The sequence below is a fragment of the Bos indicus genome, chromosome 6 (assembly GCF_029378745.1).
Source record: "Bos indicus isolate NIAB-ARS_2022 breed Sahiwal x Tharparkar chromosome 6, NIAB-ARS_B.indTharparkar_mat_pri_1.0, whole genome shotgun sequence".
NCBI classification, from domain to species: domain Eukaryota; kingdom Metazoa; phylum Chordata; class Mammalia; order Artiodactyla; family Bovidae; genus Bos; species Bos indicus.
This window is the reverse complement of record NC_091765.1, coordinates 102,641,250-102,665,932: the sequence shown is the minus strand read 5'-3', so window position 1 is coordinate 102,665,932 and position 24,683 is coordinate 102,641,250. Positions and strand designations below refer to the sequence as shown.

Genomic DNA, 24,683 nt, shown 5'->3' with positions numbered 1-24,683 from the left:
CTGAACAGTCACCATTTAACCTGCTTAAAATTCTAACTAAAGCCTAAGATTCAAGCATGAATTGGTTAATGTACTGTAAATTCTCATATCAGGTCCGTTATGAAAGTGGGGTTATATTAAAAGGGTGCCAGAATTCTATTCCAAATACATGAGGAGATACCATATTTAAAGATCTCCAAGAAGCACTGTTTACAATGGCAAATAACTGGAAAGGATCAAATGCCCAAGAACAGGAGTCTAACTAAAGATTTTCACAGGGCTCCCATATAGCAGTATGTTATAAATAAAATGGACATCATTATACATAAAATGATGTAAATGCATGTGCTGGCATGGAAAGATGCTCAAGATATTTTCAACTTTTTCTTTAGAAAGAATTTCACACTCATAGAGAAAATAACAAAGACAGTAGAGGAAATTCCCAGAAACCCTTCACTTGGATTCTCCAAATGCTGGCATTCTACCACACTCACTTTATATTTTTCTCTCCCCGCTTCCCCACATCTACACTGAGCCATTCAAGAGTGTGAGACAGTGAGAGGTAATGCCCCTTTATCTCTAAATACTGTTGTGTGTACCAAGGTGTGTTTTAAAGCTTTATTTAAAGAGGGTTGTATTAAAAAAAAAAAGAAATAAGGGTAAAAAAAAAATAATAAAGAGGGTTGGTTACAAGATCGTCTGTATAGTGTGAGTCCATTTTATTAATATGCTCCATCTACCCGAGATGGTATGTCCACTCTTCTCTGACCCAAATTCAAGTCTCTTAAACTAGAGTACAGTAGGTATTTCAGCTGCGCTTGCAAAGAAAGATCCATACGGACAGGCTGCCTTGTTTTTAAAAAGTACAATTTGGCACCTCCAAGTCTGCCACTGGAAGGAGAATTTCCAAAAAGGGAGGGGTGCTTCAACAAAGCATTATGGCTTAATCCCCTTCCTTGAAATCCACTTTGCCCACAGAGTATCCAGCTGAGTCCTGCCACCCCTGCTCAGAGAAGCCAGGCTCTCCCTTTAACACTGGGGCCAAAGAGTAAACAAGCAACCTCTCTGAAGCACGGCCAAGTTCAGGCTGGACATCTTTAGGTAAGATTTCCTCAAAGAACAAGAGGTGATTAAAAAGCAACAACAATAAAATTGATGCTAACTGCATGAATGCAGAAGCTCTGGTTTGTGGGTCCTTTCCTGTCTACTTTTCCTTCTATGGCAGGAATACTGACTTAGCATTTACACCCCAAATCACACGGCAGTCTTCCACCCTTAATATCTAGGTTCCTAGAGAAGACCAACTTAGCTACTCTATACATCTCTGTGTTTGTGTGTGTTAAGTTGCTTCAGTCGGGTCTGACTCTTTGTGACTCTGTGGACTATAGCCTGCCAGGCTCCTCTGTCCATGGGATTCTCCAAGCAAGGAGTGGGTTGCTATGCCCTCCTCCATGGGATCTTCCTGACCCAGAGGTAGAACCTGGGTTTCTTAGGTCTCCCCACTCTTGCAGGTGGATTATTTATCACTAGCACCACCTGGAAAGCCCCCACACATCTGGGGGTCCTGTATATACATAGATAGATCTCCCGATGGAGCCCTCACTTTCCCAGGGAGTATGGCCTTAACACAGGAACCAAAATCCTACCCAACTTAAAAAACGGTATCTACTTACTGAATACACATTGTACTTGTTATTGCATTTAACTCATATTATATTATTTCATAACATGTTATAGAAATATGGAAAATCCCAAATGAACTTTTTGGCCAACCCAATATTATTTCCTCCATTTGACATGATTTGTTATATGATGCACCATCATTAGCTTGGCAGGGGAAAAAGTTAAGACACGAAATGTACTCATCAACTGTAGATACATTCCTTATTAGATGCTGAAAAATGAAATAAAAATCTGAGGGAATTCTGTATAATACTCTTAATTCTTACATCAATCTTGTGGTATTACCCCACTTTTAAAAATGAACACTAAATTCTAAAGAAACTAACTTACATGTCCAGGGTCACACAGTGCACTCAAGTGACTGAGCCTGCTTTCCTAATATTGCTACAAGACTGTCCCCAAAACCTCAACTTCAGGCCAGACACAAATATACCAGTATTTAAGGAGAGGGGGATATGATCCCAGGTGTTGTATGCAAAACCAAAACCATTTTTCAAAGAGTACTGTTTCCCTTGGGCGTGTGCAAAGAGTGGGTAATCAGCCTTAACTGCCTCTTACTACTGGGGGTACTTTAGACCAGCAAAAGCAGTGATGCTGGCCTCGGTCTGATTTCTCACTCCTCCTGGAATGACATTGTGTAATCCTAAGGAAATGCACTGATACCAAAATAAAAGATGTCTGTAAATGTCCCCTAAGCATGACACAGTTTGTTTTAATAAGCTGAAAAGAGGCAGATGGAAGAAATATACCTCACCGCTGAGACCACGGGGCTCTGGCAATATTGTGTTTTAAGTCTCTCAAGTTTCAACAGAGCAGCACTTTTTTAAACAATGCTGTTCTCAAAAAAGGCTTAGTTATCACTAACCAGAACTGCAGGGAGCACAGAGGCAGCATGCTGATGAAGGCGGCCAAGAGATCTTGGATTCTAGTTCTGGCTCCGCTGAGGATCGGGTCTTGCGATGCTGGCTAAGGTTCAACTTCTCTGGAACTATCTCCTCGTGGCAATGAAGGGATAATATTACCAATCCTAACCACTTTGCAGGGTTGGTATGAAGGTCAAATGTGAAACTTTAAAAACTCTCAGGAGGCACTGATACATGAAATCAACACACGGGGCCAACATTCTCAAGGCGGTCTTCACTGGCATGACAGCTTTTAAAGAAACCCCAATGGTTCTCTGTCTGCGTATGTTTTAGAAGATTAAACAAAAGCTCATGCTATTTTTCTTCAAACACAGTGGGTTGACCAAAAAGTTCATTCGGGTTTTCCCTAAGAGCTTATGGAAAACTCGAATGAGCTCTTTGGCCAGCTTAACATGTCACCCCTCAGCCTGTGGTTCACTCTATGGCATCTACTATGCTGCTCGTGCACGTGCACTCAGTCGTGTCCGACTCTTTCCAGCCCCATGGACTGTAGCCCGCCAGGCTCCTCTGCCCGTGGGATTCTCCAGGCAAGAAGACTGGAGAATCTCCACCTCCTCCTCCAGGCGATCTTCCCGACCCAGGGATTGAACCCAGGTCTCCTGTGTCTTCTGCATTGGCAGGCGGCTTCTTTACCACTGGAGTTCACCTAGCTCCAACTAACTAGCTAAGTCACACTCCTTCTGCCCCTGTGGGACCCCTTTCCCTCTTCCACCTGTGTCGGGATGAGTCCTACTCAGAGTCTGAGTTGCAGATTAAGAACCACCTTTTGGGAAGCACTCCTTGATTCCCTCACTCCTGAAACGGAGCGAGTGTGCCCATGGCTGTGTGTACTTTTCCTGCCAAAGCTCCCCCCATCCCACCATCTCTGCTTCTTCTAGATCACCAGTTCCAGGACTGCAGGGGCCAGGTCTGCCTTCTGAATCACCAGTCACACACTGCCTGCCGCACAGAGGCCGCCAATCAACATTTGCCGTTGTGGTTTTCAGCCTCTGGACTCAGAATATGAAAACAGATGTCCAATTTGTAGAGCTTTAGAGACTTTCTAAATACTGTAGCTTCTCTGAATAATAAGCCAACATCTTAACAAACAAACTACACAGAAGTAAACATACCAGAAACAGAAAGGAAACTGTTTTTCATTGTTTTCTCCTTCCACACATTAAGATTACTCTTAGAAACTATTTTTCACATATCAGATTGGCAAGACAAAAAACGAAAGAACTGACAATACTCTGTCTATGAGACAGAGGTGGGGAAGCAGGCACTCAAATTCCAGGGCTGGTGGGAGGGTAACACAGCACAATCTCTGAAGACAGCAGTTTGGCAAGAGTCACCAAATTCTCATTTCCCATACTCTGACCCAGCAATTTGAGCTCGAGCACTAACTCCTAAGTGCACAAAAAGATATGTGCACAAAGTTATTCATTTCAGCCTAGTTTGCAAATAGTTAAGGTACTAAAAAAATCTAAATGCCCATCTCTAGGTAGTTGGCTAAGAAAACTGTGTTACATGCCCCCTACACAGAAATACCATGCAACCACAACAAAGGATGAGGGTGCTCTTCATGCACTGAGCTGGGTCATCTCTAAGACATATTGAGGGGGAAGGGGAAGGCGCAGGTGCAGCATCTGCCAGGATTTGAATACATGAAAAGGTGATGTCAGAAGAGAACATATATGTCAAGTTACTTATGATCCATAAAATACCACTGGGAATAACACAAGAAGCCTTTAACATCAACTACTTCTAGAAAGGAAAATTAACTTGCGAGAGGGCTAGCGTAATGGGAAGATTTTCATTGTATACCTTTTTACTGTCTTAAAATTAATTAGTTTATTTTTATTTTTGGCCATGCAGCATATGGAATCTTAGTTCCCCAAACAGGAATCAAACTTTTGCCCCCTGCCTTGGAAGCACAGAGTCTTAACCACTGGACCACAGGGGAAGTCTGTTTTTTTCACTTTTTCAATTCTGCATTAAGATATATATCATGTTTTCAGAAATAAAAACACAAAAATAAGATTGAGATTCTTTTTTTAAAATATAGGAATAAAACATTTTTTTCTCAAAAGTACAGCCCAAGGTTTCTGCCACATGTGTGCTTACTCTCTATTAGCCTTCCTCTATGTACTAAATATGGAGAAGGCAATGGCACCCCACTCCAGCAGTCTTGCCTGGAGAATCTCATGGACGGAGGAGCCTGGTGGGCCGCAGTCCATGGGGTCGCTAAGAGTCGGACAAGACTCAGCGACTTCACTTTCACTTTTCATTTTCATGCACTGGAGAAGGAAATGGCAACCCACTCCAGTGTTCTTGCCTGGAGAATCCCAGGGATGGGGGAGCCTTGTGGGCTGCTGTCTATGGGGTCACACAGACATGGGGACCCCATATGGTGGACACGACTGAAGTGACTTAGCAGCAGCAGCAGCAGCATGTACCGAATAACTTGCCTTCTCCCAAACACACATCTCTATGAATCTGTCCACAGCTCCCTCCCTGGTGCTCGGGGATTGCCCCATGTAACACTCAGCACACAGAACTGTTCCTAGATTTACTGTCAGCTTTCCTGTGAGGTGCTCCTGGGGAAACCTAGGACTTGGTGTCCCGCCCAGCATTTGCTGGCTACTTCACTCTTGCTTCCCAAATGAGACGATTGCAAAGTCCTTGAAAGAGACATATCTGGGGGGTGGAGGTGGCCTCTCTTTTAATCAGTCATGCTTATTACATACCAGGCAGATCCACATGACGTAGACAAAGCCTTACAGGATTGTTGTCGGGACAAAATAAGACAATGCACGTTAAAGCTAACACCACACAAATAAACCTAAGCATTTATCATGAAGATGCCACGATCAGCATTTCCCAGAGATGGATTAGAAGAGGAAACCAAAAGGCCTGCCTGAGCAAGGTTCTGACATAAAATTCATTTTATTCTGTGAATACAAAGTAAATTACCTACATAGCTAGGGCCATTCCAAGAACCTGCTCATACCACTGGGGTGTGCCTACTCGGGCTGGAAAACGTACAAGGCTGAGCAGTATTATTTCTTCAGAAGTGTCATGCCCTTCGGGGATCTATCTAAACGCCGACTTCCACACCCAGTATTCCAGCTAAGAATTTTTTTAAGTCCCTGGACAGATTTATGGAAACACTTACAGTACAAAGATGGAGAAGGAAATGGAAACCCACTCCAGTATTCTTGCCTGGGAAATCCCATGGGCAGAGGAGACTGCAGTCCATGGGGTCATTAAGAGTGGACACGACAGAGCGTGAGCATGATAGCACAAAGAGGGAAAAAGGGAAACTGTGGGTTGTTAACATGGAGGGAAGGATAAAGGATTAGAAAACAGAGAACAAGATACCCTTCACAGTTTTCCTAAAGATGAGTAGTTCAGTTCAGTTGCTCAGTCGTGTCTGACTCTTTGAGACCCCATGAATTGCAGCACGCCAGGCCTCCCGGTCCATCACCAACTCCTGGAGTTCACCCAGACTCACGTCCATCAAGTCGCTGATGCCATCCAGCCATCTCATCCTCTGTCGTCCCCTTCTCCTCCTGCCCCCAACCCCTCCCAGCATCAGAGTCTTTTCCAGTGAGTCAACTCTTTGCATGAGGTGGCCAAAGTACTCGAGTTTCAGCTTCAGCATCATTCCTTCCAAAGAAATCCCAGGACTGATCTCCTTTAGGATGGACTGGTTGGATCTCCTTGCAGTCCAAGGGACTCTCAAGAGTCTTTTCCAACACCACACTTCAAAAGCATCAATTCTTTGGCGCTCAGCTTTCTTCACAGTCCAACTCTCACATCCATACACGACTACTGGAAAAACCATAGCCTTGACTAGATGGACCTTTGTTGACAAAGTAATGTCTCTGCTTTTGAATATGCTATCTAGGTTGGTCATAACTTTCCTTCCAAGGAGTAAGCGTCTTTTAATTTCATGGCTGCAATCACCATCTGCAGTGATTTTGGAGCCCCCAAAAATAAAGTCTGACACTGCTTCCACTGTTTCCCCATCTATTTCCCATGAAGTGATGGGACCAGATGCCATGATCTTAGTTTTCTGAATGCTGAGCTTTAAACCAACTTTTTCACTCTCCTCTTTCACTTTCATCAAGATGAAAAGTAGTATAATGCAAATTAATTTTGACATCAAACTCTTCCTTTAAAAAATGAAACACCCTCCATCTCTACCCAAATATTTTCAAACAGCAGCAAGGGTCAGAGTAGTATTTTTCTTAAAAAGGTGATTAAGTGGCAATATGTAACAAAGAATTACTCAAATGTTCCCTGGAAGCCTACTCTGTAATGTCAAACTGGTCTGCTAGGTGTGGAGGATACCACAATTAATGTTACGCTAACTGCAGATATCGCTATTGTTCTCCAAGTAAATGTTTCAAGGAGAAAAGGAAAGACTGATGAAGGACAAGATTATGTTCAATGAAGAGGAATCTACAGGTCACCTACAGCTATCATCCAACAAAAATTTACTGTGGAAAGCCCAAGCAATCCTACTCACATTGGAAGATCTAGGAAGGGGGCAGCAGTGTGGAAACCGGGGTGTCACAAACACTGGTTGCCCATCCCTGGCAGTTCCTTCGCCTTGACTTGGCATCTGCCTTCAACTCCGATGGTAACCCAGGCTGTTCTGTCTCCCCCAAACTGATTTCCCACGGGCCGTGGATGCATACTCAGCCACATCTAACTCTTTGCAACCCCATGGACTGTAGCGCACTATGCTCCTCTGTCCAATGGATTTCCCAGGCAAGAGTACCAGAGTGGGTTGCCATTTCCTACAGGTAGGGTCTGGGTTTATTCATCCCAGTATCTCCTAGGGCCTTGGCATAATTCTGGAATAGCACAGATATGCAAGTTATTTGTCCAATGAATAAATTTGATTTTGTCATCTCACGCCATCTTCAACAGAATTCTCAAACACGTTCAGTTCAGTCACTCAGTCGTATCTGACTCTGCAATTTGGGGAGTTTCTCAGACAGCCAAGTTTCTGATGTGGCAGTAACATCAGAACATGATTGTTTTAATGGATTGAATATCCATTAAAATGGATTTGTTCAGCCATTTACATTAATGAGCATTTAAATGCAACAGATACCATTTCAGGTGACTTAACGTGAGTGAATAAAAGTCAATGCTATTGGAAAAAAAAAAAAAAAAAAGAACATGATTGTTGGAGGAGGGCTACACTGGGCAGGCTTGGGTGGGGTAAAGGAAGGTTATATCTCTCCTTGAGTCTGGACATCAAGAAACAGTCTAGGATGGGGACTCCTCTGGTGGCCCAGTGGCTGAGACTCCTCGCTTCCAATGCAGGGGGCCTGGGTTTGGTCCCTGGTCAGGGAACTAGATCCCACGTGCCACAACTAAAGATCCCACATGTTGCAATTAAAACTCAGCGCAGCCATATAAATAAATAAATATATTTATTTATTTAAAGAAAAAGAAACAGTTCAGGGTAAATGCAGAAGGAGGATGCTGGAAGCTTGGGAGATGCGCTAGCACCCCAACTCACTTTATATTAAATGACAGCTTATATCCACAAATGTCTATAAAGTTCACTTTTAGGTAAACTGCTCCTTTATAAGCTCCTATATCATCTGTCTGTATTTCACCAGCTAAAGCAAAAACGGGCTAAAAAAATGGAATAAAAGATCCTAAATATCATTACTGAAACTTATATCCCCTTACAGGAAGGAGTATTTTGAATTATGTGTAGTTTAAAGATCAACCTGAGTAATTAGAGCCTTCTATTTCTTTACAGGCACTTTGATTGTTACCAGTGAAACAATTTGCTTTAATTAGTGTCATAAAGAATTTATTTTTCTAAAGTATATAAAATTTATAAAAGCTCATAATTTATATTAACTGAACTACTTAAAATATTCTGGAAATTCTGTTTTGATCTCTATGAAAAGAGGGCATCTTTTCGTTATGAAACCCAGGGTATAGTTCTTAAGATCTGGTTTAAGTAAATAAAACCGGAGTTGTGAATAGCTGTTTCCCATATATATAACACTTACTTTATATAAACATACAAATGATATGAAGGGACTCATAAAAATGCTAGTTTCATTTATTTTATTACTACTAAATTTCCTGAGATCACACAAGTATAAATTTTAATATATCTGTAAGGCTTCTACAGAGTCACATGAAAGTTTTTATTTTAAAAATACTACTTATGTTGCAGCAATATATGCAGAAATGTTTTCAGTAAACATTCTTTATGACCATAGGTCAACTAGCTTCTTGGTGTTAAAGTTATGAGGGGTGGGGTGTCCCCAAGGTGGGTTTAAACAGACTTAAAAACAAAGCAAATGCAGAGAACTTAGCGTTGTTTGACAGTAAATATGTCTAATCCCTGTTACTCACCAACTTTCTCACTTTTTGACTGTGAACCATTACCATTCGCCATGTAATAAGGAATCAGAAAGCCCCGATGGTCTAGGACTTGAAAACACTGTGCCTTTGATGGAAGATCACACGAGACCCCACGAAGGCCATTGTGGGCACAGCAGCCATGAATGATTAAGACTGGCTAAAAGGCACTGCTTTAAAAAAAGGAAAAAAGGCCTCACAAAGAACAAGTCTAGACACTGGTTCCATTCCAGTGATAATAAACGGACAAGTTCTTTCAAACGGTCCCAACTCTATGACCTAACTCCCCTTCCACAACCTATTCTACTCACTAAGACAACATTTAGAGTTGGTTTTTGTTTTTAAGAGGAATTTCATTTTCATTTATGGGTGGGTACATGAATTTGCAAAGCATGAGCCGTCTTCATCCCTTTTGGGGAGGATGTTAAACTGGAGTGTGATGGTGTTTTGTGACCACGCTCACTCCATTCCCATCCTGCTCGGCTCCTTCCCCACCCTCGCACAGACAGACACACACACAGACACGCGCACACACGCACTCTCTCACAAATCATATTACGTGATGGTTCTGAGTCTAAAACAATACTATGAAGTTACTTTGTCAACCATGGCAGGATTTATAGACGCATAAACCTGTGTTACTGCTCCTTTTTGAGTGTATGTGTCCACTGAATTTAAGTGACGAACAATGTTCAGGAACCATGTCTAATTCTGTGTTTCATAGGGTGCCTGGACATTTTTTTTTAATCGTTGGCCAGTAGCGAAGACTAACGAGGCACCAGGAAAAAAAAAAAAAAAAAAACCTTTCCATCAGTTTCTGGATGAGGTTGAAAGAAAGTGAAGTCATAAGAATAAGATAAGTCATCTAATCCACTCTTTGTCTAAAAGGACATAAAGATTTTTATCCTGGGATTTTTCCAGCAATAATCTCAACAGTCCCCCCTGGGCTAGGTGTTGGTTGTCTGTCTCCTGGCATCATGATTTTTAAAAACAAAAAAAACAGAACTGGGGGTGGGGGGGGGGGCCGAGAGGGAAGAGAGAAAATTACTGAAGCGGTAGACCAGAGGCAATAATATATACTCTGAGGAAACAATCTGAGCTTCAAACTATCTTGGGGATTACTGATACCATAATAAACACAGAGGAGAGAAGGCAAATAAAGATGACCTTCCCCTTTATACCTTAATTCTGAATTAGTAAATTCCTTTTTTTTGTTGTTGCGCGGGGGGGCAGGGGGGGCATCCTTAATATTGGGTGGTAACAGGTTACTTACCAGGGTCTAGAAAAGGGGCCAAAGATCATTCAAGAGAGTACAATTATTTAATACAACATTATGGTGGTTATAAATCACATACTTAATCATGTTAAAGAGCACCTTAATTTAAGAGACTATTGCTTCTCTGTCCATGGAATTCTCCAGGCAAGAATACTAGATGGGTTGCCATTTCCTTCTCCAGGGGATCTTCACCATCCAGGATCGAACCTGTGCCTCCCACACTGCAGGCAGATTCTTTACTGTCTTTACCAGGGAAGCCCATTTTCTTTTCTACAATTTACTAAAAACCACATTCATTTTAGAGAGGAAAAAGAAAAAAACCTTCTAATTCCACTGACTCTCAGGTAGGTTTAATACTCTTTTCCTTTTCATGGACTATCTTGGTATGTAAGTATACACAAACTGTATGAGACTTCCAGAAAGTTCATCTCATAAAGTGACTGAGTGAACTGGCAAAATTGAACAGGTTTAATAGCAAAGTTTTGAATAACAGTCACTCAGCAAGTGCCAGTTTGTTTTTAAATAAATACAAGGGACAGGCTAGATAAATATATATGAAAGAATTATTCTTGAATTTATTTTAAACGGGTATTTAATATGTGCCAAGGAGAAATTTCCCTTTGCTTGTAAAATAAATGTGCTCTAATACCTGCTGAATTTGAAAGCATTAACCATTTGTACATCCACCACAATTCTACCATATCTAAGACCACAATTCTAAAAGTTATCATAGGAGACAATAGGTTTATGCTCATTTTGAAAACAAACAGTAGTGAGTGACTCTCTGCCCATCTGTTTCCATATCAATAAACTTCTCTCAATCCTTCTGACTCTCATCCCCTCACACTAACACACATGCAATGAAGTTTTAAAAGTACTCTTTTGACTTTAATCCAGAGCCCTTGACCCAAGGCTCCAACTGACTCCCCTAGTGGCTCATACAATAAAGAATCTGCCTGCAATGAGGGAGACCCAGGTTGGATTCCTGGGTTGGGAAGATCCCCTGGAGAAGGGAATGGCAATCCACTCCAGTACTCTTGCCTGGAAAACTCCATGGACAGAGGAGTCGGGCGGGCCACAGTCCACGGGGTCTCAGAGTCAGACACAACTGAGCGACTAACATTTTCCAGGCACTCAACCACATTTGTCCGAACCCCCAATATTCCTGCCTTTACTGTCACTCCTGTGTTCTCCTTTTTCTTCTACACATTCTAGAATGCAGACTATAGATGCCAAAGAGAGACTATGAAAAATAGGCCGTCATTCTAATAGGAACAACAAAAGCCACTCCACTTGAAAACTGCCTTTAGGAGATGGGAGGGCCAATCCACCAGAGGTAAATTAAGTCTCAGTGGTGCACCAATCCAACTGTGGCCCCCATGACTATTCCACACACCTGGGCCAAGCCCCAACGGGGAAAAGGCTCCTGGAACCTGCTTCACTTTTTCCCTGATATTATCATAATCACACTGCCAGTTTGGGGGAGGGGCACAGGCCCTTGGGGGCCAGGGCGGTGTGTGTGTCGGGGAGCAGGGGTGGGGGGGGGGGTCCTTTCAATACGTTCTTTAATTGGTATAAAAAAAGTGAAAGCATTAGTTGCTCAGTTGTGTCTGACCCTTTGCAACCCCACAGACTATAGCCTGCCAGGCTCCTCTGTCCATGGAACTCTTCATTCAAGAATACTGGAATGGGTTGTCATGCCGTCCTCCAGGGAATCTCCCCAACCCAGGGATCGAACCTGGGTCTCCTGCATTGCAGGCGGATTCTTTTACTGTCTGAGCCATCAGCCAGCCAAAACCTCTGTAAAAAAATAAGCAGTGTTATTAATATTGTCACGATAATGCTGTCTACCAAGTAGCATTAAATGAACCTGAAAAGCTTTAGACTAGCTCCTGAGCAGGTAAGTCTTATCTGTTTTCCTCTTTTAGTGAAACTTTTAAGAAGCATCTCAACGTCAAAAAGTTGATTTCTTAGTAAGATTCTCTCAAAAGCTTTTTGTAAGACAAATAAACCAGTCTTTTCTGGACTTAACTAGAACACAACCTTGAAAAACAAAAACTTGTGAGGAACACAAAGCACTGGAAAACGCTATAGCTTCCTAAGTCTGAGGGTCAACACACCTCCAACTCGGCTTCATGATATAGCTTCTACTTTGAAAAGCCAAAAGGCGTAATCTAAATTTAAATCAATCAATAAAGAGTTTGCACGGTAACAACTGGAGGGTTCTGCCTGCTTTCTCATTATTTCTGCCCAATTTCTGAGCTCTCTCACTGAGAGAAGATTCTCTACTGTCTAACCTTAAACAAATTGTAATTTTTGAGGGAAAAAAGTAGAAACACCGTCATGTTCTCTAGCCAGCCTTTCACCAGATAAATTTATACCCCAGAAAGATACAGACTATGTGATTGTACAAACTATGCTGATCAAGTTCACTTCAGTCATGTCCAACTCTCTGGGACCCCGTGGATTGCAGCACGCCAGGCTTCCCTGTCCATCAACCAACTCCTGGAGCTTGCTCAGACTCATGGCCATCAAGTCAGTGATGCATGCTGATCAATGAAACCCACGAAACTACAAGAACATTAAAATGTTATCTACCAGGGCTTCCCTGGTGGCTCAGTAGTAAAGAATCTGCCTGCCAATGCAGGGGACAAGAGTTTGATTCCCTGATCTGAGAAGATACCGCATGCCGAGGAGCAAGCAAGCCTGAGTACCACCACTACTGACCCCCTGGCTACAACTACTGAAGCCCATGCGCCTAGAGCCTGTGCTCCACAACAGGAGAAGCCCACACACTGCATCCAGAGAAAAGTCACGAAGCAACGAAGACCCAGCACAGCCAAAAATAAATAAATAGAGATTTTAAAATGTAACTAGTACACCTGCTTGCACTAAAGTAAGATTACTTCTAAATATTCCTAGACTACTAGAAATCAATATGACATATGTTAAAACTTGGGTAGGAGCTCCACAATCTTTTATTATATTTGACTTAAATTCCGTTTGCTGAAAAACAAAGCGATAAAAGCCAAAAGGGAGTGGAGGGGTGGGTAGTGTACACATGTATAGACAAATATTCAAGCTTTTATGATGCCAGTATCTTTGATCTGTACCTTTACTCTGGGAAGACAAAAAAAAAAAATCTAATTTTTTGCCAAGTTTGGTTTGCCAAGTGATCCAGAAGTTCAAGATCAGAGTTTGAAAGTTGGACAAAATATCTGACTAGTAAGTAACTGCTTATTTTTAAATGTTTTTCATTTCTTTCAAATGCACTGCTTTAAAAATGCTGTGATTCAGAAGAGACAAAACACAACTGTGATCCTTTCTCCGCTCTTGCCCCATTATGTCATTAGACAGAGACATGGAGAGAACGGAAAATCCATAATCCAAACCAACAACCATGCAAATCTCAAGAGGTAAGGCGAGTCTCCAGGGCCAGCCAAAATGAAAAAAAAAAAAAAAAGCCACAGCGCACCACCTGTCTGTTACCTATCAAGAGTACACCAAGGGAGGGGACAAGGGGAGGGACTGGATGCCTGAGTCTAGAAGGCTTATTTACACCTTGTTTGTGAGGTCATGCACACAGCAGGGCTCAACTACACAGTTTATTCGGATCCTTCACTCCTTTGATGTCAGCCCCTAACAGAGGAGGCAAAGAGAAGAAAAGGAGGGAAGGAGGAAAGAAGCCAAGTGGGGAAGGGAAGAAGCAGGAGGAGGGGATCAAGAAGGGGAGAGAGAAGGCGGTTTTCCTTAGAGGGCTCGGTCTTCCCACCTGAACCTCAGTCTCGCGCTCACTGGTACTTACTGCGGGGCAGCTGTGCACGGGGGCACTTACCTCCGTGAACATGTCTTACTGCCTTCCTACATGGCCAAGAGGCTTTCCTGTCTCCACACATCCCCTGGCCAGCCCTAATCGGTGCCACTGGGTCACTGTCTTTTGCGCTGGCAGCTGCAATGGCGGCCCTGACAGGAAAGAACTTTTCATCTCTTCCCTTGGACTGAGCCATAGGCAGCAAGCAGCAAGCGCTCCCAGGCACAACTCCCCTGGCTCTGCTCCGAAAAATGCTCTCTCAAGTACACCGTTGCTTAGCAATATTTGCCTTCCCCCTGTACGTCTGAAATTGGCAACATCTGTCCCTTTGGCAGTTTTGACTTGTGCACAGCGCCATGCTCATAGTTTAAAAACACATTCCGCTTGATGACACGAGCAATCCTCCACTCTTCCCATCTCCCCGCAAAACCACGAATGTGGAAACCCCCCCGCCCCCAACAAGGTTTAATCTTCACTTGGTTTTAAAGATCGACAATCTAAATGTCCACAGGATTCAAAATACTGAAGCTCAGTAGGAGTTCCTATTACACCCCACCTATATAGTGCTATCTGCACAATTACACCTGAGGGTGTGTCTGAACTAAAAATCCCCTTTAGCCTGAAATTTTTTTTAATGTAACATTTTCTATCATAAGGTATTATGCGTAAATACTTATTAGTTAAATAAGATATAAAGGCAATTCATTCATGGTGTAGGGAGGGTAGATTTCATGCTCACACTATAGCCCAACCTCACAAACAAAGATACAAAGACAGACAGACACACACACACACTGACACAGATCAACGGCGGAGGAATCTAAGAAGTCTAGAGAACAAAAGCAATTTACATTTAAGCAATTACAACGTGATGAATTTCAAAACAAACGACCTTACGTTTCCTAAGTTTTTTATGCATCCCTCAACAAAGCCATCTTAGTGATTTACTGAGGTTACTCATTAACACTATAAAAGTAGTTCATAATACTGTAATTTTATACATAGGGGAAAAAAACTAATAAAAATAAAACTTTATGGGTAGTATATATGTTCTGCATGTAATTTTACTTTTTATCTAGCACATCAAAGAGCAATAAAAGTAATAATATTAAAAAGCATAAAAATCCACTAAGAACTGAACCACCATGCTATATGCCTTCAAACTTGGGCATGTAGACATTTTTGTTCACTTAAACAAATCAGGCTACAATTTTCTTTTTCCCCAAACTAATCTTAACATATTACAAACACATGTTCTCAAAAACATTTTATAGGAACTGAGTTCCAGCTACAAAGGGCAGGCTGACCTAACACTCTCAAGTCTCTACCCAGAACTGACAGAAGCACAAAAGCCTGGGTGATACCAGTGGCCGCTAAAAATACATCCAAAAGGTCCTTAGCGAGGTGTAACAATAGCCCTAAAATTCCATAACGTGCTTAGATTCATAATCCTGCGTTAGCCCCAAATGTGAAGTCAACACCAAAGAACACGCTTCTCACCAAGGCTCATCACTCACTACTTGCCCAGGTCCGTACAATAATTCCTGTGAAGTCAGGCTTTTTTTTTTTTTTTTTAACTGCAGTTTATGGGAGAAATTTGTGCAGACTTAGCAAATGGGAATTCTCAAAAATCTCAGATATTCCTCCACTTCATCTTCAGTGGTTTTGGCCTTGCAGGGTAGTGCTTATGAGCAAAGTTCCGAGTTGGACATACCAGTTTCGAGACACGACCCTGCCAGGGACCAGCTATTTAAGTTCTTTGCATGGAAAGAGCTTAAGCACAGTGCCTGGTACACAGTACATTCTCAATAAAACACAGACATCATTTTCACTCAGATATGAATCTTACCATGATACAAAGGCCTCAGTCTTTCTGTTCCCCCTCTTTCAATCTACTAACCTTTCCCGCTTCTCCACCCCACCACCCAAACACAACTTTTATTTAATGAACATCTATGAAAACTTCCTCTGAAAAGGGGACATGAATGCTGAAGGAATGAAAAAGTGAAAGTGAAAGTCACTCAGTCATGTTCGACTCTTCGCAACCCCACGGAAGGTAGCCCACCAGGCTCCTCTGTCCATGGACTTCTCCAGGCCAGAACACCAGAGTGGGTTGCCACATTCTCCAGGGGGTCTTCCCAACCCAGGAATCAAGCCCAGGTTTCCCGCACTGCAGGCAGATTCTTACAGATTCTCCCGCATTGCAGGCAGATACCAACTGAGCCACCAGAGAAGCCCGCTAACGGAAAGAAGAACAAATGTTATCTTTCAGTAACTGTTTAGTACAATCCTTGTTGGCACCTCTCTGTGATTTCTCTTTAAACAGCCAGTCTCTTTAGCTCTGAGGGAGCCATCACCTACTAGACACCTGTGTCTGCAACAGGTTTCTAATAAATTCTGAAGTAATTAATGTGGGGAAAACAGGATGATTTGTAGGGGCTAAGAGACCCAGCCCTGGGGACTAGGAGAATGGTGAGAACCAGGGTAGGGCTGTGGTGCTGTCCATCCGGCAAGTGCTGATAAGCCTTGGGGGTTTGGTTGAGACTGCCTCCAGGAGACCCTCACATCAAGCCATTTATGGGACAAGAAGAAAGCGCAGAACACACATTCCCTGAGATGAGTTCCAGGCCCAACAGGGAAAAGCAAGAACTGGCCATTTAGCACTGCCCTTCTACATGACTGTCCCTTTATGGGGCCACAGTGGGCCACTAGAAAGCCAAATCCTGGGCTTTAGTTAACCAACTACTAGAGCATTATTGAGAATGTCTCCACTCTGAGGCTTCTGGCGTGAGACCAGCTCTTAAGAGTGAATGCCACAATCTACCCCACGTTGTCCATCAATAAATATCAGGTCTGCAAGCAAGGGGACTAAAACACGGACTGTAATGCTCTAATCAAAATCAGCTCCATCTTCATTACCATGCAGTGATGCTTCTACCCCATTCTGATATTCTGAAGAAAATCGATGGCCCCTCTACTGTTTTCACTCCTGAAAGTACTCAATATTCAAACAGTCCAGCCCCATTCTTCTTCAAATCCTACCCACCCAATAACTTGCACGACAACCTGCTGGCATAATCAGAAATACATTTCACACAGTATTATCATAAAAGCCTTCTGAAAGATACTCCTCAGTCAAAAATGCCGACCATATGGCATTCGCAGCAGGAAGAGAAGTAACAGCTGTCAGTAGTAGAAACATTTATTAAGCACCAATTGGATGGAGAAGCAGAAGAACAGGGGAAAGAAAATGATGAACAAAATTTGGTTCTTAACCGAGGAGTTTTTCAAGCATGAAAAGTTCCCTCACTGATGAAGGCAAAGAGATGTCTTAAGTCACACTGGGGCATCAAGCTTATTCTGTGACACTGCCCCATCTCTAACTGAACTTTCTAATTCTCCATGACTCAAAGTCTAGTCTGAAACAGTTTTACCCAAACTTCAGTCAATTTCACACTGTCCTGACAGTGATATCATATTATAATACTACCTGTACTGTTATTTTTTTTAATCAACTTATGATCAATCCACTTTTTTATTTGGCTTCATATTAAGTAATATTTATGAAATTCTGGGTTTGATGTGCTGGAGTAAATATATTTTTTGAACTCACATTAAGATACCTAAAAATTTGTGCCCATATATTCTTTTGGAAGTTCATGCTCTAATCAATACTATTTAAACCAAACGCCGAATGAACATCTTGGGACATGTTGATGATTTTGGCACCCCACTCCAGTACTCTTGCCTGGAAAATCCCATGGACAGAGAAGCCTGTGGGGCTGCAGTCCATGGGGTTGCGAAGAGTTGGACACGACTGAGTGACTTCCCTTTCACTTTTCACTTTCATGCATTGGAGAAGGAAATGGCAACCCACTCATGTTCTTGCCTGGAGAATCCCAGGGACAGGAGAGCCTGGTGGGCTGCCGTCTATGGGGTCACACAGAGTCGGACACGACTGAGTGACTTCGTTTCACTTTTCACTTTCATGCATTGGAGAAGGAAATGGCAACCCACTCGTGTTCTTGCCTGGAGACTCCCAGGGACGGGGGAGCCTGGTGGGCTGCCATCTATGGGTCGCACAGAGTCGGACACGACTGAAGCGACTCAGCAGCAGCAGCAGCACTGATGCCCTACCTTGGAAAATCATCCTACTTTATTCGTGCACCCAAGTGTTGCCTGTCCCTCACAAATGACATGAAAACAATGGCCTACTCATGCCTTTCCTACCTGAATCCAGAACACCAATTAACACCATATGATGTATGGCTCCGTAATCTTTTTTCCATATGTTCCATGATGCCCAAATATCAACACAACTGAAAGCCCTGACAAGTTCTCACAACAACCAATAAAACCCTGGAATCCTGAAAATGCAGCAGGACTCAATACTTAATTAGCACCACAAAGTATTTATTCAAGCCTCTTATTTTAAAAAGCACACTTTAAAACATGAGTAAAATTAAACCCATGGTATAGAATTTCATTACATCACCAAAACAACTGAGAAGAATACCATCAAATCAACCCCAAACATTAGGATATCTCTTAAGACCCTGGGACCACTAAATATAATTGCAATGTCAATAGAGACAACCTGAAGATGGGTAGTGGACACTTCTCCCACAGTGTGAATTTGCTTTTACTCTCAAGGGAAGGTGGGATATCCCAGTTACTATATGCTAGGCTAATATATTCTATTTCATCTTCATAACAGCCCTGTGGTTCAGGTAGAATTGCCCCACTTGTAAGTAAAGGAAAATGAGTCCAGTCAGTCTCACTCTACAGTGTTATACATTAGAAACATTCAGTTCAGTTCAGTTCAGTCACTCAGTCGTGTCCGACTCTTTGCGACCTCATGAACTGCAGCACACCAGGCCTCCCTGTCCATCACCAACTCCCGGAGTTCACTCAAACTCATGTCCACCGAGTCGGTGATGCCATCCAGCCACTGTCGTCCCCTTCTCCTCCTGCCCCCAATCCCTCCCAGCATCAGAGTCTTTTCCAATGAGTCAACTTCGCATGAGGTGGCCAAAGTATTGAGTTAGAAACATTACATCCCATTTAATATTTCCTTTGTTGTTGTTCGTTCAGTCACTAAATTGTGTCCGACTCTTTGCAACCCCACAGACAGCAGCACGCCAGGGTTCCCTGTCCTTCACTATCTTCACTTCACTTCACTTAACTATCCTTCACTTCAGTATTCACATCAAATATTCCTTAAATATTTTCTTAAGGCCTTAATATTCAAAACTTTTCAACTACCTCAATTTCAGATTATAAGCTGAGACAAATACATAGTGTTAAAATAACCATGATAATGGTGTGATACACAAGCTATTTATTAAATAAGTACTATATGCCAATCACACATCTAAGAGTTTCACAAACATTTTCTTGTTTAAGCCTAAAAACTAAGAAATATTCTATTACTCTTTCTGTTTTATAGACTAGAAACTGAGGCCTGAGCAGTAATTTTTAGTAGTTGAGTAATTTGCCTGTAGTCTAACTGCTAATTCAAGGTAAAAATAAGATTCAAACCCAAATCTGCCTTAATCCAAAACCCACCCTCTTAACCACTACCTATAATGCCTGAAAGTTCTATTGGATTAGTGCCTCAGTTCACCCCACCCCCCCAAAAAAATCTTGAGGTGTATCTTCCTACCCTCCAACAATATCCACAGTGCTTAGCATTCCATGGATTACATGTCCTATTATATATTTATTATTCATCCCTAGTTATAAAATTATTAAGACATCAAAATGCTCAGCAAGGATATTGCTCAGAGTAAAAAAGATGACATCCAAGAAGAAAGAACGGTTTGGAAATTCTCCACAAAACAGTCACAGCCCAGTTCTTCAACAGTATGCTGCTGCTGCTGCTAAGTCGCTTCAGTCGTGTCCGACTCTGTGCAACCCCACAGACAGCAGCCCACCAGGCTCCCCCGTCCCTGGGATTCTCCAGGCAAGAACACTGGAGTGGGTTGCCATTTCCTTCTCCAATGCGTGAAAGTGAAAAGTGAAAGTGAAGTCGCTCAGTCATGTCTGACTCTTCACGATCCCATGGGCTGCAGCCTACCAGGCTCCTCTGTCCATGGGATTTTCCAGGCAAGAGTACTGGAGTGGGGTGCCATTGCCTTCTCCCCAACAGTATGCTAGCTATACTAATTAGGGCTTCCCTGGTGGCTCACCTGCAATGAGAGAGACCTGGGTTCAATCCCTAGGTTGGGAAGATCCCCTGGGGAAGGGAATGGTTACCCCCTCCAGTATTCTGGCCTGGAGAATTCCGAGGACTGTCTAGTCCATGGGGTCACAAAGAGTCAGACATAACTGAGCAACTTTCACTCACTTATACTAATTAAGGATACTTGTACAAGTATAGAATATTCTACTCTACAGACCCTGGGCTGTAGAGGTGGGCTTCCCAAGTGGCACAGTAGTAAAGAATCCGCCTGCTAATGCAGGTTCAATCCCTGGGTCAGGAAGATCCCTTGGAGGAGGAAATGGCAACCAGAATTCTTGCCTGGAGAATTCCATGGACAGAGGAGGCAGGCTATATAGTCCATGGGGTCGCAGAGTCAGACACGACCGAGTGATTGAGCATGCACAGACCCTGTACACTATAGAAACTTAAACATGAGCTGTCTATGTAATTCCAGGATCAAAATTGATAAGACCAGCTCTGGGGGGCGGGGGGCGGGGGGGCGGTGCTGGGGGTAGTGGTGATGGAATCTCTGGAGCCCCGCTTCCCCCACATCAGAAGTCAGAGCTTATTATCCTCCCCCTCTGATGCAACCAATAAAGGCTGTTCACAAGACGAAAACAAAAACACACACACGTTGCTAAGATCAAAGGAAGGAAAGCAGTTCTTGTTTGCTGAATGGGTGTTGAAAACCAACTTCCGATCATTCACCGTAAAAACAAGAAAAGTAATTTAGAATAAAAGGTACTAAAGGGTATGCTAATGGACTTGATACAGGAAATAGCATCACAGTTCAATTGTGAGAATTCAGACTCTTTTTTAAAAAAGAAACATAATATTTTAGAGCAGAAAAGAGCATGATGATTCTCCACCCCCTCATCACACACAGAAAAAAAACTAAGAAAAGTGCATTTCTAGTTGGTGACAAGGAGGGTAAGAATCTACATTCCATTGTTTATGGTAATAGCGAAAACTTTGGAAAAAAAAGCGGGGGGTGGTGAAGGGTGCGTGAGAATTCTCAAGTAGGCTAACTTGTGGGAGTTTTTCCTCAACTAAAATACGAACAAGTGTTTAAATTACACATTTAGCGGTTTATAGGAAAACATCTTCACATTCGGACACAAGGGCAAAAAGATAAAGAAGACATGTAGGACCTACTTTATGGTCTTTCATTTAAAAGTTTGCAAATCAACCCCTTTTCATTTCACTGTGTGTGTGTGTCTGCGTGCGTGTGCATGTGTGCTCACACATGCGCTCAGGGGCTTGAGTTGTGTCTAATTCCTTATGACCCCATGGACTACAGCCCGCCAGGCTCCTCGGTGCACGGGATTTCTCAGCCAAGAATACTGGAGTAGGTTGCCATGTCCTCCTCCAGAGGATCTTCCCAACCCAGGGATTGAACCAGCATCTCATGCGTCGCAGGTGGATTCTTTACCCACTGAGCCACCTGGGAAGCCCCTTTTAGTTTCACCAAGGGACTTCCCTGGTAGTCTAGTGGCTAAGCCTCTGGACTCCCAAGAAGGTGCCTGGGTTCAATCGTTGATCAGGGAACTAGATCCCACATACCACAACTAAAACCCAGTGCAGCCAAATAAATAGTAAGTATTAAATCTTTCTGAAAAGATGTGTCTTTTGCACGTCTGGGTTCTCATCTCTCATCTCCCTCTGCCCAGAGGGAGGCACAATCACACGACAGAGAGATGCTGTACTTCACAGGGAGAGGACACCCACACTCCCAGGGATGGGGCAGATGGCAGGTGGGGCACAGGAGCACTGGGGCAAGCCGGAGCATGCTCCCTAAAAGGCTGGCCAACTGCTGTTCTGCAGAAATGCCAGTCTTATGTTGCCAATGCTTCCAGTACTTTAAGGGAAAAAAAAAATCAAAATCTAGATTTCAGTGTGATACCTACCAATTTTCAGATGCTGTAACGAAATTAACACACCAGACAAGATGTGCACCTCTGGGTGAGCGCCCTCACTGAGTTCCAAGCTTCCTTCTCTCCCCACAGAGGGAATTGGTAACTGGGAAACATGCCCATTTTGAAGAGAAGGATCTCTTTTATCCTGAAGATAGCCCCATATGGGGCTTCAAGGTGATGCTCGTGATAAAGAATCTGCCTGACGAGGCATGAGACCTAAGAGACTTGGGTTCCATCCCTAGGTCGGGAAGATCCTCTGGAAGAGTGCATGGCAACCCATACCAGTATTCTTGCCTGGAGAATCCCAAGGACAGAGGAGCCTGGTGGGCTATAGCCCATAGGGTCGCAAAGAGATGGACACGACTGAAGCAACTTAGCACACACAGCCCCATACACAGAATGGACATCTCACCTCCAAGAGATGGTGAGAAGCATGAAGCATGAGGCTCACTGCTAACCTGGGATGGTCTCCTGCCAGAGCCTTGGGCTCGCAGCAGCAGCCTGACAGATCGCAAGAAACATGAACCAAGGAAGCAAAAAACAAACCACCGTGCAGTTATTTTATATGACTTGCACGAAATAAATCTGTGAACTATAGGTGAGTCATAATACAATAAAGGACTCAATTAGGTTCAGAACAACACACCAGTGTTTTCCCTCATCTTAGCAACTAGTTCACTGGAATCCTGAGAGAACATAAGGGACATAAAGGACTCTGGTGTCTGTTTTACCCTTTACTGCAAGATAATTAATCTTACTAGAAAATTAAACCCAGACTGCCAGTCGGGCATTTTCAGGGTCAATAATTCTTAAGTTACTAGGATACCCATTAATGATACCCAAGTGGTATAGAGGAGTTACTGCCTCTACCCAAAATGGCTGGCTTATTCCCAAAAATGTGATTCATTCAGGGCAAAATATTTAAATCTGCAAATCCTTGGAGATTAACAGCAATTTTATTGTAAGTACCACTTGGATATTTTAAATACACACACACACACACACGCACACAAAAGGAAGGGCTTCCCTGGTGGTTCAGACAGTTAAAGAATCCTCCCGCAATGCAGGAGACCTGGGTTCGATCCCTGAGTTGGGAAGATCCCCTGGAGAAGGGAATGGCAACCGACTCTTGCCTGGAGAATCCACTTGGGCAGTGGGAGCCTGGAGGGTTACAGTCCATAGGGTCTCAGAGTCAGACACAACTAACACTTTCACTAAAGGAAATCTAGAGTCTTAATTAAACTAGTGCAAAGCACTTATATACACAGCAGATACATAAAAATCATTACTTTTCAATTTTTCTAGTACATAAACCACCTGATTAATCTCTAAATTCAATACTGAAAAGCACAGCAATTTAAGGCTGGCACTCTACTAAGAACACCTACTAATCGGATTACGCTGCTTATTTTCAAATCCACACCCAACAATGCCTAGAATGACCTGGGAAATAAACAGGCTGGAAATGGTAACTCGAACAATTTCGCTAAAAAAAATATTGAACTTAGTGCCTGCTGCCTGTCTAAGTGTCCTAAAACAGGAAATTCGGTGCCATAGCGAACTGTTTTCCCCTTCTCCTCCAACAAACACTTATTAGAGGTGATCTTTCAGACGCCAGATCAAAGTAAACTGGATAAGAACTCTCAAGCTGAGCATAGGCAGGAAATTGCCCTGTTTGGCTCCAGTCCTCACCCGTGCTGAACACAAAGGACAAACAAGCGTATGAGACCAGTGAACCCCACCCTCAAAACGAGGCCAAGGAGAAGTGCTAAGGCTGGAGGTATGGGCTCTAGGAGCAGAAGGGGAAATCCTTGCTCAAGAGCCTGGGTAACAGTCTCCCTGGGTTGGGAGGGCCCCTGCCCACACCTGGAAAGACAGGTAAGAAGGGAACTGGAGGTTCTTTTTCTGGAGGCAATGGAGAGGTTCCAAGGGATCTTAAACTAGGACAACTTGATCCGGCTTTCATATAATAATTATCATGCGGAACAGTGTGGCAGATGGTTTGAAGAAAAACTCAGGAAGACAGGTTAGAAGGAAGCTGTGAGAGCTCAAATAAGTGACAAGAAGCTCAACCACAGGATGTCCCTGGTGGTTCCATGGCTAAGACTCTGTGCTCCCAATGCAAGGGGCCTGCATTCAATCCCTGGTCAGGGAACTAGATCCCACATGCTGCAACTAAGAGTTAACATGCGGTAATGAACTAAAGAAAGAAAGAACCCACGTGTAGCAATGCAGATCAAAGACCCCAAGTGCCACAACGAAGACCCAGTGCAGCCAAATAAATAATAAATAAATTTTTAAAAAAGAAAAGCTAAACTCTAAAGGGGTGGTGAGGAATGCAGAAAAGGAAAAACTTTCAACAGACATTTAGAAAGTAATCCCCGTACAATTGGGTTGCCAGGGGGATAAAGCAGAAGATACAGAAAGGAACTGAGACAGACAACCCAGGAAGGAGGAGAAAGCTCAGTGTGTGTGTATGTGAAGCGGTCCAGGGGAAGCA

At 43.0% G+C, this 24,683-nt stretch overlaps 1 protein-coding gene across 9 annotated transcripts in view; it reads right to left on the bottom strand.

Moving 5' to 3' along the window:
- The window catches only part of AFF1 (ALF transcription elongation factor 1), a 193,799-nt gene that overhangs the window by 58,460 nt on the left and 110,656 nt on the right, over positions 1–24,683 (bottom strand). The gene's annotated exons all lie outside the window — the stretch shown is intronic.